Source organism: Homarus americanus, unplaced genomic scaffold (genome assembly GCF_018991925.1).
Source record: "Homarus americanus isolate GMGI-L3 unplaced genomic scaffold, GMGI_Hamer_2.0 scaffold36970, whole genome shotgun sequence".
NCBI lineage: Eukaryota > Metazoa > Arthropoda > Malacostraca > Decapoda > Nephropidae > Homarus > Homarus americanus.
In genome coordinates, this window is record NW_024740094.1 from 5,402,813 (window position 1) to 5,420,815 (window position 18,003).

Here is an 18,003-nt window from a genome sequence, read left to right on the forward strand (position 1 = left end):
AGCCACTTTCCATTCACGGGACCTTTTGTTCACCCAGGCATTTACAAAACAGGAGCTTCAGGGGCTCGGCAAGCTCGTTGCTCAACTCTCTTAGCACTCTAGGATGCACAATGTCAGGGCCGGGACTCTTATGGACCTTTAGCCTGGACAGTTTATTTCTAATACTCTCTTCTGTGAACACAATGTGGGTCAGTGCTGAGACGAACCGTCTGTCCTCAAATGCAGGAAGGTTAATTGCATCCTCTCTTGTGAACACCGAGGAAAAGAAGGTGTTCAATGCCTCAGCTTTATCCTGGTCTACTATCTTCAAGCCTCAGGTCTGATACTCCTCGCATTTTTAATTTCGACTTTGCATAGCGGTAAAACGCCTTTGGGTTTGATTTGACCTCGCTTGCAACCAGCCTCTGGAACTCCTTTTCAGCCCTTCTACACTCTATCTTTGCTTGGTTTGTGGCTCTTGCATACATCCTCCTGTCCTGCTCATCGTTTGACCCAACCCACGTCTTGAATTTCTGGGTTTTCTTCTTAACTCTGTCGACCGCCACATGGTTCATGTGGAGGGATCCCCTCGTATTCCCAGAGTCACTGGGTTTGGTCTTGGGTATATATTTATCGATCAAATGGGTCACTTTACTAGTTATGATATTCAGCAAAGTAAAAGTCTGAGTTAAATTCACTTAACATGGCAGTGTGAGACCTGTTCGGCAGGGAGCAGAGATTCAGAAAGAATCTTTTCTCCCCTGCATCCCAGTTTAAATATCACGGGTGCTACCTCAAGAATTCTCGGATGTCACCTCAATAAACTTATGTACATATTCATTTAACTCAGTTGCGTATACACTGGGCTATGAAAATCGGTGTTTTGGGTCAGATCAATTTCTTAAATCTATTGTTTACAATCTAATCAGAGTTCGAGCTTGCAATGCAATAACTAAAATACCGAAAAGTGTGTAAAGTAGTGTAGCGTACTGTACGTGGCCAGTTGTCAATTCTCTTTCTATGGGCACACAAACGTACGTACATGTAGATATCTCACACTCAGGAATGAGGTAGAATAGAAACTCACAATGCGCTTTCTGTATATATATATTGTTGTACAGTGCAGTGCTTAGGAGTGACTAGGTGAGGAGAAGCTTGCTCAGAGGTCCTGTAGGGCGAGGAGTATAAGCTGTAGTTCACAGTCATCTGCACATTCTAAAGTCAGTAGCGTTTCCTCGCCCTGGGTATCCATGGTTGCTGTTGAGACTTTTTTCCTTACGGCTCCTGTCTCTCTTTGGATGTTATTTTGAAGGTCCTGCCTCTCTGCTGTACTTTGGGTGGATGTTTCAATTATTTGTGACTTTGCCTTGTCAGCTTCGTTTGTTTCGTGTACTGTTGCGGCTGGTGTTTGCTCCGTTGTTCCTTTTTCTTCTGCGTTGACTGTCTCCTGTGGTGTATCTGGGTTGGTTAAGCTGGACGCTTGTAGCACAGATCCGGAAGCTGGGTTCGCTGGGAAACTCATTGTTGGGAGATTGTTTCTTCCAAGCATTTTGTTCATTTCTATTTCGAACGTGCCTGGGTTCCCTATGTTCATTATGTGAGAGTATAATAGGCAGATGAGCACTTTGTAGTCTCGTATTTCGCTCAGTACAATTTTGGTGGTATTCTGTGGTTGTGTTGTTTCTTCAACTACTTTCTTTGCAATAGCAGCATATGTTGTATTCTCCTTCTGTTCTTGTTGTTGTTTTTCCTTTGCTACTTTTTCATTTATTATTTTCTTCTTGTATGGACAGGCCATTGCTAGGGTTCTGTGGGTCTTATATCCAGGTTCCTTCTGATTTTTACAGTTTATACATGCTTTGGATTGATTCTTGCAGTCCCGGAAGGTATGGCCTTCTTCTGCACATTCAGAGCATATTTTAAGTTCCTTTTGAGGACAGTCTTTTGTTGCATGTGATTCATGTGCATAACAGATAAAGCAGGTGAGAATATTAACATATTTCTCCCTTTCTAGTTGTTTAGGGAGTACTGACATGTTGAACCCTAAGATTCCAGATTCCAGGGCCTTGTCTGCCATTGAAGTGTCAGTGAATCTCAGCTTTAGGCAATGAGTGTATTGCTTTATTTTTACCACTTCTTCGATTTTTAACCAGTTGTTTTTTATTTCTAGTTCTTCTTTTATTTCTTGTGCCGAGTGTTTTCCAAATTCGTAGTCAAGTCCACGTACAAATACTGATCTTTTTGCTTTAACCTCTGGTGGCATAATGACCTGGAGTCCTATGTCTCCAAAGGCTTGCATTCCCTCAGGGCTCAGAATGGTATCCGCATCCCTGTAGTCCCTGCATATTGCAGTGTATCCATCGTTCGACGAGAAAATCCTTGTGAAGGGTACATTGAGTGTACCATACGCTGTTTCAGTTATTTGAGAACGTGAAGGGGCTGTTCTCTTGTCTATAATCTTGAGTCTAACCTTGGTAGCCATTGGTTTATTTGTTTGTGTTTTCCTAGCATATAATTGTGGGTGATAAAGAAGGTTATTGAAGACCCTTCTTAGTGTGCCTATAGGCGACCCCCGGACAGTGGTGTAACTGCACTATCACTGTTTTTCCACTGCCGGATTGGCCTGTGTTCCCCCAACCTCCAACGGACACACACAATCCCACCTTCTGTGAGGTGTGCTCCACTGGAGGGGCTCTAGCACGAATATGTAAATATAAGCAGGTGCCTCGGCCAGGGTAAGTAAGGAAGGATTTCAGCAAGAGAGAAAGACCTCAAACCACGTCAGTACTGCCAATCAATAGCTGCCCTCCAGCAGGAGTGTGGGTCACTCACTCTACCCGTGGGGAGGGCTAACTAGAGTTGATAGTCCTGAACGCTCATGAGGTAGTCCGGTGACAGTCGTGGTCGTTTCCAAAGGCGGAGGCCCCCAAGGGGCGTTGCCCCAAAAACAGATTTCTGGGAAGGCCAGTGGTAGACAGAGAGGTCGAGTTGTAGTCAGGTCGTCAACAGTAGAAAGAAGGCTGGCAGCTTAGCAGTGAAGGGTCAGAAGAGAGGTCCGTTCACGGCGAAGGCTGGCTGGCAATTCTCATGAGTTCCCCGGTCAGCCGGGGCCGTATTTATGTGATTTAGGAAACTCAGGATATGAGGTGCTCGTAGCGCGAGGGCCAATCATGGCGGCTTAAGCGTAAGGTGTGAAACGCTCTGATCCTGAGCTGGAGGTTGAAGGTCGAGACTAGGTCGGCGATCGTACCCCTACGTCGAATGCATAGACCTAGTCTCTCGGCGTAGCTGGCTGTACGCGACTCTCTAACCCTCTCTCACCATGAACGGTTACGAGTTTGATTACGTGGCGCGGATACGTCCGGATACGCCGACCTGCCCCAAGAAACTAAACCTCCTAGTTCTCCAGAAGTTCTTTGAAACTAATGGGATCGTGGGGGTCACCAAGGTGGAACGTCTAAAGCTCAATGGTGACATCAAGATCACCTTCGTCGAGAAGGACATGCCCGTACAGCTCGCGGACATCCCAGACATCAACGGCATTCCTTTTAAAATGATTGCCTACATGTGGGACAACTTGAAGGTGGGTGTAATCTCCCACGCCGAAATTGCCCACATGGACAAAGCAGAGCTGAGTGAGCTCCTCAAGGGGCAGCAACTTCAAGTTGTGAAGAAGCTGTCCGACACCACTGCCCTCATCGGACACCACTCCACCTTACCCAAGGAAGCTCAACTGGCGTGGGTAACAGTGCCAGTCAAGCCCTACTGCAGACCGAAACGGTGTTACAAATGCCAGCACTATGGACACACTGTAAACAAGTGTGAGGCGCAGGAGGACACCTGCTCCATGTGTAGCAGACCTGGACACCGCTACACGGTCTGCCCCAACAAAGTACAAAAATGCGCTGCTTGTGGTGGCCCACACTCCTCCGCCGATCGGACCTGCCCCAAATGGACGGAGGAATGCAGGGTAGCCAAGGCTCGTCTTGAGAAGAAAATGAGCTACAAAGAGGCCCTCCTTGCTGTACGCTCCCAAGAAAAGAAAAAACCAGCAGAAAAGAAAAACCAAGAAAAGAAAACTCAAGAGAAGACGCCCACCACACAGAACCAAGAACACCACGTGGCCCGTGGAGCTGAAGCCCACGTGGTCAACCTCACCGTCTCCGACCTCTTCCACACCTATGAACATAAGAACATAAGAACTTAATACACGAGGAAGACGAACAACAAGACCCAAACACAAACGAATGGACACTTCAAGAGAGCAAGAAGAGGAGGAGAGTGAGAAGAAAATCGACATCAAGCTAAGAAGACCAAGACATCTCCTCCACACACAATCAAGCCGACCAAGCACTGAACATCCATTGCCCAACCCAACACGCACCTGACGCTTGACCTGACGCTAGCCTGGCTGAGTCTTGTCGCCTCCCGGCCGCGTCCAGGCAAGTTGCTGCTGCCTCCATCTTATAATCCCTCACCCAAGCGGTGTTTAGCCACTGCATCTGTTCTCTCCTCCTAAAATTCACTTCAATCCTCCCTTTATTCTTCCCCTGAACCTCCTTCCCCCCTGTCACTAGCATTTTTCGATTCGATTCGGCTGTACGCCGTCGTCACACTCTCTGACCCTCTCTACACTCTCTAACCTTCTCTCACCATGAACGGTTACGAGTTTGATAACGTGGCGCGGATACGTCCGGATACGCCGACCTGCCCCAAGAAATTAAACCTCTTAGTTCTCAAGAAGTTCTTTGAAACTAATGAGATCATGGGGGTCACCAAGGTGGAACGACTGAAGCTCCATGGTGACATCAAGATCACCTTCACCGAGAAGGGTATGCCCGTACAGCTCGCGGAGATCCCAGACATCAACGGCATTCCATTTAAAATGATTGCCTACAAGTGGGCCAACCTGAAGTTGGGAGTAATCTCCCACGCCGAAATTGCCCACGTGGACCAAGCAGAGCTGAGTGAGCTCCTCAAGGGGCAACTCCAAGTTGTGAAGAAGCTGTCCGACACCACTGCCCTCATCGGACACCACACAACCTTACCCAAGGAGGCTCAACTGGCGTGGGTAACTGTGCCAGTCAAGCCCTACTGCAGACCGAAACGCTGTTACAAATGCCAGCACTACGGACACACTGTCAACAAGTGTGAGGCGCAGGAGGACACCTGCTCCCTGTGCGGCAACCCCGGACACCGCTACACGGTCTGCCCCAACACAGTAAAAAAATGCGCTGCCTGTGGCGGCCCAGACTCCTCCGCCGATCGGACCTGCCCGAAATGGAAGGAGGAATGCAGGATAGCCAAGGCGCGACTCGACAAGAAACTGAGCTATAAAGAGGCCCTCCTTGCTGTACGCTCCCAAGACAAGAAAAAACCAGCAGAAAAGAAAACCCAAGAAAAGAAAACACAAGAAAAGACACCCGCCACACAGAATCAAGAACACCACGAGGCCCGTGGAGCTGAAGCCCACGTGGTCAGCCTCTCCGTCTCCGACTTCTTCCACACCTATGAGGGCTTAAGACACGAGGAAGACGAACAACAAGACCCAAATACGAACGAATGGACACTTCAAGAGAGCAAGAAGAGGAGGAGAGTTAGAAGAAAATCTACATCAAGCTAAGAAGAAGACCAAGACATTTCCTCCACACAAGAAAACAACACACACAATGAAGTCGACCAAGCACTGAGAATCCATTGCCCAACCCAACACGCACCTGACGCTTGACCTGACGCTGGCCTGGCTCTGTCCTGTCGCCTCCCGGCCGCGTCCGGGCGAGTTGCTGCTGCCTCCAACTTATACTCCCTCACGCAAGCGGTGTTTAGCCACTGCACCTATTCCCTCACGGCAGGTACAGAGTCCTCAGATGCGCCTGCTGGGGTCGGTAGGACGTGGTGCTTGGGGCAGGAAGAGGAGCTGGTGTCTGCTTAGAGAAGCAGCGCTGCTTTAGGGTGTCTAACCTGCGGTGTAGAGACAGTAGCTGTAGAGCCTATGAGAGCTGCCTCTGTGTGGAAAAGCCAGTTTTCCATGTTGCTTGAAGACTGGGAGAGTGATCAGTTTTTCCTCCATCCGGTGTGAGTGAGAATCTCCGGGTGTCACCATTTTTGGGGTATGGGATATTGTTTCACACTCAGGATGGGATGGAGCGAGGAAACTCACAATGTGCTCTCTGTATACATGTTGTATTGGATGTACAATGCAGCTTGGTGCTGGGAAGGCAGCATGGTTACAAGCGTTGAGTAGAGAGAGCTGGTTGGTGAGGGTGCTCAGAGGAGGACCAGCTTGTGGGTCGCCATGGTCGCCGGCGGGAGCGAGGGCCGCCAATCAGGAGCAGAGGAGGAGAAGGTGTTGCTTGCTGGTGGCTGTGGGTAGTAAGAGTGGTCACCACGAGGTGTGGGTCGCTATGGTCGCCGGCTGGAGCGAGGGCTGCCAGGCAGGAGCGGAGGAGGAGGTGTTGCTTGCTGGTGGCTGTGGGTAGTAAGAGTGGTCACCACGATGTGTGGGTCGCCATGGTCGCCGGCTGGAGCGAGGGCCGCCAGGCAGGAGTGGAGGAGGAGGTGTTGCTTGAAGACTGCTGCAGGTAGAAAGAGGTAGGTCACTACGAGGTGAGATCTTATACAGCAGAGGTAGGCGTGGCTTAATAGTTGACCTCCGTCATGTAAGGCGGCGCTGGTTGACCTAGACCACGAGGCATACACCAGGGAATTCGTGGGTCGGCTACTCAGCGACAAAAGCGCGTTTGTAGTGGAAGAATCCGCTACAAGGTAACACCATTATTCATCTACAGTAAGAGTATTTGTTTCTTAACATATATCTGTCCGTTAGCTCAGTGGTAGAGCGTCAGTAATTCTGATAATTATCACACACTGAAGGTCGCAGGTTCGAGTCCTGTACGGGCTGCAAGCTTTTGTTTTATAGTGGGGTTTCTCGGGATATTGGTTCTCACTCAGGATGGGATGGAGAAAGGAAACTCTCAATGTGCTCTCTGTATGCATGTTGTATTGGATGTACAATGCAGCTTGGTGCTGGGAAGGCAGCATGGTTACAAGCGTTGAGTAGAGAGAGCTGGTTGGTGAGGGTGCTCAGAGGAGGACCAGCTTATGGGTCGCCATGGTCGCCGCAGGAGCGAGGACCGCCAGGCAGGAGGAGGAGGAGTTCCTTGCTGTTGTGTAGGTAGAAAGAGGTACGTCACCACGAGGTGTGATCTTATATAGTGGAGGTATGCGTGGCTTAATAGTTGACCTCCGTCATGTATGGCGGCGGCGCTGGTTGACCTAGACCACAAGGCATACACTGGGGAATTCGCGGGTTCGGCTACTCAACGACAAAAGCGTTTGTAGGGGAGGAATCCACTACAATACTCCCCCTTTCCTCCATGCGGTGTAAGAGACTTGTTGTCTGCCGGGTTGCATGGCACATGTGAGGCAGAACGGCGAGGGCGTGGATGAGCCGGCCGCTATGGGAGACAACTGTCTAGACACAAGAGATCTGTGGGAGAAGAGAGGGAGAAAAAGGGTGTGTGGGTCTGGGTCAGAAGGTCCATGACAGCAGCAGGGTGCATGACAGCAGCAGGGTCCACAACAGCAGCAGGGTCAACGACAGTAGCAGGGAGTGCTTGAGGGAAAAAATAAACGGTGTGTGGGGACGATGAATGTTATGCTTCCCTCGTGGCAGGTACACAATCCTCAGATGCGCCTGATGGGGTCGGTAGGACGTGGTGCTTGGGGCAGGAAGAGGAGCTGGTGTCTGCTTAGAGAAGCAGTGCTGCTCTAGGGTGTCTAACCTGTGGTGTAGAGACAGTAGCTGTAGAGGCGATGAGAGCTGCCTCTGTGTGGATAAGCCAGTCTTCCATGTTGCTTGAAGACTGGGAGAGTGATCGGTTTCTCCTCCATCCTGTGTGAGTGTGAATCTCCGGGGGTCACCATTTGTGGGGTATGGGATATTGTTTCACACTCAGGATGGGATAGAGAAAGGAAACTCACAATGTGCTCTCTGTATACATGTTGCATTGGATGTACAATGCAGCTTGGTGCTGGGAAGGCAGCATGGTTACAAGCGTTGAGTAGAGAGAGCTGGTTGGTGAGGGTGCTCAGAGGAGAACCAGCTTGTGGGTCGCTATGGTCACCGGCTGGAGCGAGGGCTGCCAGGCAGGACCGGAGGAGAAGGAGGTGTTGCTTGCTGGTGGCTGTGGGTAGTAAGAGTGGTCACCACGAGGTGTGGGTCGCTATGGTCGCCAGCTGGAGCGAGGGCCGCCAGGCAGGAGTAGAGGAGGAGGTGTTGCTTGAAGACTGGCTGCAGGTAGAAAGAGGTAGGTCACTACGAGGTGAGATCTTATACAGCAGAGGTAGGCGTGGCTTAATAGTTGACCTCCGTCATGTAAGGCGGCGCTGGTTGACCTAGACCACGAGGCATACACCAGGGAATTCGTGGGGTCGGCTACTCAGCGACAAAAGCGTTTGTAGTGGAAGAATCCGCTACAAGGTAACACCATTATTCATCTACAGTCAGAGTATTTGTTTCTTAACATATATCTGTCCGTTAGCTCAGTGGTAGAGCGTCAGTAATTCTGATAATTATCACACACTGAAGGTCGCAGGTTCGAGTCCTGTACGGGCTGCAAGCTTTTGTTTTATAGTGTGGGGTTTCGGGATATTGGTTCTCACTCAGGATGGGATGGAGAAAGGAAACTCTCAATGTGCTCTCTGTATGCATGTTGTATTGGATGTACAATGCAGCTTGGTGCTGGGAAGGCACCATGGTTACAGGCGTTGAGTAGAGAGAGCTGGTTGGTGAGGGTGCTCAGAGGAGGACCAGCTTATGGGTCGCCATGGTCGCCGGCAGGAGCGAGGACCGCCAGACAGGAGGAGGAGGAGTTCCTTGCTGGTTGGTGTAGGTAGAAAGAGGTACGTCACCACGAGGTGTGATCTTATATAGTGGAGGTATGCGTGGCTTAATAGTTGACCTCCGTCATGTATGGCGGCGGCGCTGGTTGACCTAGACCACAAGGCATACACTGGGGAATTCGCGGGTTCGGCTACTCAACGACAAAAGCGTTTGTAGGGGAGGAATCCACTACAATACTCCCCCTTTCCTCCATGCGGTGTAAGAGACTTGTTGTCTGCCGGGTTGCATGGCACATGTGAGGCAGAACGGCGAGGGCGTGGATGAGCCGGCCGCTATGGGAGACAACTGTCTAGACACAAGAGATCTGTGGGAGAAGAGAGGGAGAAAAAGGGTGTGTGGGTCTGGGTCAGAAGGTCCATGACAGCAGCAGGGTGCATGACAGCAGCAGGGTCCACAACAGCAGCAGGGTCCACGACAGTAGCAGGGAGTGCTTGAGGGAAAAAATAAACGGTGTGTGGGGACGATGAATGTTATGCTTCCCTCGTGGCAGGTACACAATCCTCAGATGCGCCTGATGGGGTCGGTAGGACGTGGTGCTTGGGGCAGGAAGAGGAGCTGGTGTCTGCTTAGAGAAGCAGTGCTGCTCTAGGGTGTCTAACCTGTGGTGTAGAGACAGTAGCTGTAGAGGCGATGAGAGCTGCCTCTGTGTGGATAAGCCAGTCTTCCATGTTGCTTGAAGACTGGGAGAGTGATCGGTTTCTCCTCCATCCTGTTTTAGTGTGAATCTCCGGGGGTCACCATTTGTGGGGTATGGGATATTGTTTCACACTCAGGATGGGATAGAGAAAGGAAACTCACAATGTGCTCTCTGTATACATGTTGCATTGGATGTACAATGCAGCTTGGTGCTGGGAAGGCAGCATGGCTACAAGCGTTGAGTAGAGAGAGCTGGTTGGTGAGGGTGCTCAGAGGAAGACCAGCTTGTGGGTCGCTATGGTCGCCGGCTGGAGCGAGGGCTGCCAGGCAGGAGCGGAGGAGAAGGAGGTGTTGCTTGCTGGTGGCTGTGGGCAGTAAGAGTGGTCACCACGAGGTGTGGGTCGCCATGGTCGCCGGCTGGAGCGAGGGCCGCCAGGCAGGGGTGGAGGAGGAGGTGTTGCTTGAAGACTGGCTGCAGGTAGAAAGAGGTAGGTCACTACGAGGTGAGATCTTATACAGCAGAGGTAGGCGTGGCTTAATAGTTGACCTCCGTCGTGTAAGGCGACGCTGGTTGACCTAGACCACCAGGGGGTCGACTACTCAACGACAAAGCAGATTTGTAGTGGAAGAATCCGCTACAAAGAGTAGCCTCGTATTCATCTGATAAGAATGTTGTTTCTTAACATATATCTGTCCGTTAAGCTCAAATGGTAGAAACGTCAGTAATTCTGATAATTATCACACTGGTCCTGAGTTCGAGTCCTGTACGGGCTGCAAGCATTTTCCTCATGGGGTTTCGGGATATTGGTTCTCCTCGGGATGGGATGGAGAAAAGGAAACTCTCAACATCTGTATGCATGTTGGATACAGCTTGGTGCTGGGAAGGCAACATGGTTACAAGCGTGATGTAGAGAGAGCTGGTTGGTGAGGACGCTCAGAGAAGGACAGCTTGTGGGTCGCCATGCTCGCCAGCGGGAGAGAGGACCGCCAGGCAGGCGGAGGTGTTGCTGGCTGGTTGGTGTTGGTAGAAGGAGAGGCAGATCACCACGAGGTCAGGTCTTAAATAGCGGGGGTAGGCGTGGCTTAGCAGTTGACCCCCGCTCCGTGGTGTATGGCAGCGCTGGTTGACCTAGACCACGAGGCATACTACTAGAGACCATGGTTCAGCTATTCCCAACGACAAAAAAGCGTTTTGCGGGGGAGGAATCCACTACAATACTCCCCCTTTCCTCCAGGCGGTGTAAGAGACTTGTTGTCTGCCGGGTTGCATGGCACATGTGAGGCAGAACGGCGAGGGCGTGGATGAGCCGGCCGCTAGGGGAGACAACTGTCTAGACACACGAGATCTGTGGGAGAAGAGAGGGAGAAAAAGGGTGTGTGGGTCTGGGTCAGAAGGTCCATGACAGCAGCAGGGTCCACGACAGCAGCAGGGTCCACGACAGTAGCAGGGAGTGCCTGAGGGAAAAAATAAACGGTGTGTGGGGACGATGAATGTTATGCTTCCCTCGTGGCAGGTACACAATCCTCAGATGCGCCTGCTGGGGTCGGTAGGACGTGGTGCTTGGGGCAGGAAGAGGAGCTGGTGTCTGCTTAGAGAAGCAGTGCTGCTCTAGGGTGTCTAACCAGTGGTGTAGAGACAGTAGCTGTAGAGGCGATGAGAGCTGCCTCTGTGTGGATAAGCCAGTCTTCCATGTTGCTTGAAGACTGGGAGAGTGATCGGTTTCTCCTCCATCCTGTGTGAGTGCGAATCTCCGGGGTCACCATTTGTGGGGTATGGGATATTGTTTCACACTCAGGATGGGATAGAGAAAGGAAACTCACAATGTGCTCTCTGTATACATGTTGCATTGGATGTACAATGCAGCTTGGTGCTGGGAAGGCAGCATGGTTACAAGCGTTGAGTAGAGAGAGCTGGTTGGTGAGGGTGCTCAGAGGAGGACCAGCTTGTGGGTTGCTATGGTCGCCGGCTGGAGCGAGGGCTGCCAGGCAGGAGCGGAGGAGAAGGTGTTGCTTGCTGGGGGCTGTGGGTAGTAAGAGTGGTCACCACGAGGTGTGGGTCGCTATGGTCGCCGGCTGGAGCGAGGGCTGCCAGGCAGGAGCGGAGGAGGAGGTGTTGCTTGCTGGTGGCTGTGGGTAGTAAGAGTGGTCACCACGAGGTGTGGGTCGCCATGGTCGCCGGCTGGAGCGAGGGCCGCCAGGTAGGAGTGGAGGAGGAGGTGTTGCTTGAAGACTAGCTGCAGGTAGAAAGAGGTAGGTCACTACGAGGTGAGATCTTATACAGCAGAAGTAGGCGTGGCTTAATAGTTGACCTCCGTCATGTAAGGCGGCGCTGGTTGACCTAGACCACGAGGCATACACCAGGGAATTCGCGGGGTCGGCTACTCAGCGACAAAAGCGTTTGTAGTGGAAGAATCCGCTACAAGGTAACACCATTATTCATCTACAGTAAATTTGTTTCTTAACATATATCCTTCGTGAAAGCTCGATGGTGGAAACGTCAGTAATTCTGATAGTATCACACTGAAAGGTCGCAGGTTCGAGTCCTGTACGGGGCCTGGGGTTTTCGGGATATTGGTTCTCACTCAGGATGGGATGGAGAAAGGAAACTCACAATTTGCTCTCTGTATACATGTTGTATTGGATGTACAGTGCAGCTTGGTGCTGGGAAGGCAGCATGGTTACAAGCGTTGAGTAGAGAGAGCTGGTTGGTGAGGGCGCTCAGAGGAGGACCAACTTATGGGTCGCCATGGTCGCCGGCAGGAGCGAGGACCGCCAGGCAGGAGGAGGAGGAGGAGGTGTTGCTTGCTGGTTGGTGTAGGTAGAAAGAGGTACGTCACCACGAGGTGTGATCTTATATAGCGGAGGTAGGCGTGGCTTCATAGTTGACCTCCGTCATGTAAGGCGGCGCTGGTTGACCTAGACCACGAGGCATACACTGGGGAATTCGCGGGTTCGGCTATTCAACGACAAAAGCGTTTGTAGGAGAGGAATCCACTACAATACTCCCTCTTCCCTCCAGGCAGTGTAAGAGACTTGTTGTCTGCCGGGTTGCATGGCACATGTGAGGCAGAACGGCGAGGGCGTGGATGAGCCGGCCGCTAGGGGAGACAACTGTCTAGACACACGAGATCTGTGGGAGAGAGGAAGAAAAAATTGTGTGGGTCTGGTCAGAAAGGTCAGCTTGACAGCAGGGTCCGACAACAGCAAGGGTCCCTGACAAGTAGTGCCTGAGGGAAAAATAAGCAATTGTGTGGGGACGATGAATGTTATGCTTCCCTCGTGGCAGGTACACAATCCTCAGATGCGCCTGATGGGGTCGGTAGGACGTGGTGCTTGGGGCAGGAAGAGGAGCTGGTGTCTGCTTAGAGAAGCAGTGCTGCTCTAGGGTGTCTAACCAGTGGTGTAGAGACAGTAGCTGTAGAGGCGATGAGAGCTGCCTCTGTGTGGATAAGCCAGTCTTCCATGTTGCTTGAAGACTGGGAGAGTGATCGGTTTCTCCTCCATCCTGTGTGAGTGCGAATCTCCGGGGTCACCATTTGTGGGGTATGGGATATTGTTTCACACTCAGGATGGGATAGAGAAAGGAAACTCACAATGTGCTCTCTGTATACATGTTGCATTGGATGTACAATGCAGCTTGGTGCTGGGAAGGCAGCATGGTTACAAGCGTTGAGTAGAGAGAGCTGGTTGGTGAGGGTGCTCAGAGGAGGACCAGCTTGTGGGTCGCTATGGTCACCGGCTGGAGCGAGGGCTGCCAGGCAGGACCGGAGGAGAAGGAGGTGTTGCTTGCTGGTGGCTGTGGGTAGTAAGAGTGGTCACCACGAGGTGTGTGTGGGTCCTGGTCGCCGGCTGGGCAAGGCCGCCAGGCAGAGTGGAGGAGTGTTAGCGAACTGGCTGCAGGTAGAAAGAATTGGGTCACTTCGGTGAGATGTTATACAGCAGGGTAGGCGTGGCTTATGGTTGACCTCCGTCATGGGCTGGCGCTGGTTGACCTGGGCCACGAGGCATACACCAGGAATTCGCGGGGTCGGCTGCTCAGCGACAGAAAAAGCGTTTTGTAGTGGAAGAATCCGCTACAAGGTAACACCTTTATTCATCTACAATGCAAGTATTTGTTTCTTGCTATCCTGTCCAGTTAGCTCAGTGGTGCCAGAAACGTCCAGTAGTGCAAAGGTCATGGGTTCGAGTCACGGGCTGCAAGCTTTTTGTTTTTATAGTGTGGGGTTTCGGGATATTGGTTCTCACTCAGGATGGGATGGAGAAAGGAAACTCTCAATGTGCTCTCTGTATGCATGTTGTATTGGATGTACAATGCAGCTTGGTGCTGGGAAGGCACCATGGTTACAAGCGTTGAGTAGAGAGAGCTGGTTGGTGAGGGTGCTCAGAGGAGGACCAGCTTATGGGTCGCCATGGTCGCCGGCAGGAGCGAGGACCGCCAGGCAGGAGGAGGAGGAGTTCCTTGCTGGTTGGTGTAGGTAGAAAGAGGTACGTCACCACGAGGTGTGATCTTATACAGTGGAGGTATGCGTGGCTTAATAGTTGACCTCCGTCATGTATGGCGGCGGCGCTGGTTGACCTAGACCACAAGGCATACACTGGGGAATTCGCGGGTTCGGCTACTCAACGACAAAAGCGTTTGTAGGGGAGGAATCCACTACAATACTCCCCCTTTCCTCCATGCGGTGTAAGAGACTTGTTGTCTGCCGGGTTGCATGGCACATGTGAGGCAGAACGGCGAGGGCGTGGATGAGCCGGCCGCTATGGGAGACAACTGTCTAGACACAAGAGATCTGTGGGAGAAGAGAGGGAGAAAAAGGGTGTGTGGGTCTGGGTCAGAAGGTCCATGACAGCAGCAGGGTGCATGACAGCAGCAGGGTCCACAACAGCAGCAGGGTCCACGACAGTAGCAGGGAGTGCTTGAGGGAAAAAATAAACGGTGTGTGGGGACGATGAATGTTATGCTTCCCTCGTGGCAGGTACACAATCCTCAGATGCGCCTGATGGGGTCGGTAGGACGTGGTGCTTGGGGCAGGAAGAGGAGCTGGTGTCTGCTTAGAGAAGCAGTGCTGCTCTAGGGTGTCTAACCTGTGGTGTAGAGACAGTAGCTGTAGAGGCGATGAGAGCTGCCTCTGTGTGGATAAGCCAGTCTTCCATGTTGCTTGAAGACTGGGAGAGTGATCGGTTTCTCCTCCATCCTGTGTGAGTGTGAATCTCCGGGGGTCACCATTTGTGGGGTATGGGATATTGTTTCACACTCAGGATGGGATAGAGAAAGGAAACTCACAATGTGCTCTCTGTATACATGTTGCATTGGATGTACAATGCAGCTTGGTGCTGGGAAGGCAGCATGGTTACAAGCGTTGAGTAGAGAGAGCTGGTTGGTGAGGGTGCTCAGAGGAGAACCAGCTTGTGGGTCGCTATGGTCACCGGCTGGAGCGAGGGCTGCCAGGCAGGACCGGAGGAGAAGGAGGTGTTGCTTGCTGGTGGCTGTGGGTAGTAAGAGTGGTCACCACGAGGTGTGGGTCGCTATGGTCGCCAGCTGGAGCGAGGGCCGCCAGGCAGGAGTAGAGGAGGAGGTGTTGCTTGCTGGTTGGTGTAGGTAGAAGGGGTACACGTCTCACCACGAGGTGTGATCTTATATAGCGGAGGGTATGCGTGAAAGCAGCAGTTGACCTCCGTCATGTAAGGCGGCAGCATGCCAGTTGACCTAGACACGAGGTGCGGCTGGATTCGTGGGTCGTCTCGTCAGTGACAAACGGCGTTTGTAGGGGAGGAATCCACTACAATACTCCCCCTTCCCTCCAGGCGGTGTAGGAGACTTGTTGTCTGCAGGGTTGCATGGCACGTGAGGCAGAATGGCGAGGGCGTGGATGAGCCGGCCGCTAGGGGAGACAACTGTCTAGACACACGAGATATGTGGGAGAAGAGAGGGAGAAAAAGGGTGTGTGGGTCTGGGTCAGAAAGGTCCATGACAGCAGCAGGGTCCACGACAGCAGCAGGGTCCTGACAGTAGCAGAGAGTGCCTGAGGAAAAATAAACAGTGTGTGGACGATGAATGTTATGCTTCCCCTCATGCTTGAGTACACAAACCTCAAATGCGCCTGATGGGGTCAGTAGGACGTGAGTGCTTGGGGCAGGAAGAGGAGCTGAGTGTCTGCTTAGAGAAGCAGTGCTGCTCTGGGGTGTCAATACTAACCTGTGGTGTAGAGACAGTAGCTGTAGAGGCGATGAGAGCTGCCTCTGTGTGGATAAGCCAGTCTTCCATGTTGCTTGAAGACTGGGAGAGTGATCGGTTTCTCCTCCATCCTGTGTGAGTGTGAATCTCCGGGGATCACCATTTGTGGGGTATGGGATATTGTTTCACACTCAGGATGGGATAGAGAAAGGAAACTCACAATGTGCTCTCTGTATACATGTTGCATTGGATGTACAATGCAGCTTGGTGCTGGGAAGGCAGCATGGTTACAAGCGTTGAGTAGAGAGAGCTGGTTGGTGAGGGTGCTCAGAGGAGGACCAGCTTGTGGGTCGCTATGGTCACCGGCTGGAGCGAGGGCTGCCAGGCAGGACCGGAGGAGAAGGAGGTGTTGCTTGCTGGTGGCTGTGGTGTGGAGTGGTGCTTGAGGTGTGGAGTCCCACTATGGTCACCGGCTGGAGCGAGGGCTGCCAGGCAGGACCGGAGGAGAAGGAGGTGTTGCTTGCTGGTGGCTGTGGGTAGTAAGAGTGGTCACCACGAGGTGTGGGTCGCTATGGTCGCCAGCTGGAGCGAGGGCCGCCAGGCAGGAGTAGAGGAGGAGGTGTTGCTTGAAGACTGGCTGCAGGTAGAAAGAGGTAGGTCACTACGAGGTGAGATCTTATACAGCAGAGGTAGGCGTGGCTTAATAGTTGACCTCCGTCGTGTAAGGCGGCGCTGGTTGACCTAGACCACGAGGCATACACCAGGGAATTCGTGGGGTCGGCTACTCAGCGACAAAAGCGTTTGTAGTGGAAGAATCCGCTACAAGGTAACACCATTATTCATCTACAGTAAAAGACATTTGTTTTGTAACATATATCTGATGGTGGCTCAGTGGTAGAGCGCGTCAGTAATTCTGATAATTATCACTGAGGTCTGGGTTCAGGTCCTGTACGGGCTGCAAGCTTTTGTTTTATAGCGTGGAGTTTCGGGATATTGGTTCTCACTCAGGATGGGATGGAGAAAGGAAACTCTCAATGTGCTCTCTGTATGCATGTTGTATTGGATGTACAATGTAGCTTGGTGCTGGGAAGGCAGCATGGTTACAAGCGTTGAGTACAGAGAGCTGGTTGGTGAGGGTGCTCAGAGGAGGACCAGCTTATGGGTCGCCATGGTCGCCTTCAGGAGCGAGGACCGCCAGGCAGGAGGAGGAGGAGTTCCTTGCTGGTTGGTGTAGGTAGAAAGAGGTACGTCACCACGAGGTGTGATCTTATATAGCGGAGGTATGCGTGGCGTAATAGTTGACCTCCGTCATGTATGGCGGCGGCGCTGGTTGACCTAGACCACAAGGCATACACTGGGGAATTCGCGGGTTCGGCTATTCAACGACAAAAGCGTTTGTAGGGGAGGAATCCACTACAATACTCCCCCTTTCCTCCAGGCGGTGTAAGAGACTTTTTGTCTGCCGGGTTGCATGGCACATGTGAGGCAGAACGGCGAGGGCGTGGATGAGCCGGCCGCTAGGGGAGACAACTGTCTAGACACACGAGATCTGTGGGAGAAGAGAGGGAGAAAAAGGGTGTGTGGGTCTGGGTCAGAAGGTCCATGACAGCAGCAGGGTCCACGACAGCAGCAGGGTCCACGACAGTAGCAGGGAGTGCCTGAGGGAAAAAATAAACGGTGTGTGGGGACGATGAATGTTATGCTTCCCTCGTGGCAGGTACACAATCCTCAGATGCGCCTGCTGGGGTCGGTAGGACGTGGTGCTTGGGGCAGGAAGAGGAGCTGGTGTCTGCTTAGAGAAGCAGTGCTGCTCTAGGGTGTCTAACCAGTGGTGTAGAGACAGTAGCTGTAGAGGCGATGAGAGCTGCCTCTGTGTGGATAAGCCAGTCTTCCATGTTGCTTGAAGACTGGGAGAGTGATCGGTTTCTCCTCCATCCTGTGTGAGTGCGAATCTCCGGGGTCACCATTTGTGGGGTATGGGATATTGTTTCACACTCAGGATGGGATAGAGAAAGGAAACTCACAATGTGCTCTCTGTATACATGTTGCATTGGATGTACAATGCAGCTTGGTGCTGGGAAGGCAGCATGGTTACAAGCGTTGAGTAGAGAGAGCTGGTTGGTGAGGGTGCTCAGAGGAGGACCAGCTTGTGGGTTGCTATGGTCGCCGGCTGGAGCGAGGGCTGCCAGGCAGGAGCGGAGGAGAAGGTGTTGCTTGCTGGGGGCTGTGGGTAGTAAGAGTGGTCACCACGAGGTGTGGGTCGCTATGGTCGCCGGCTGGAGCGAGGGCTGCCAGGCAGGAGCGGAGG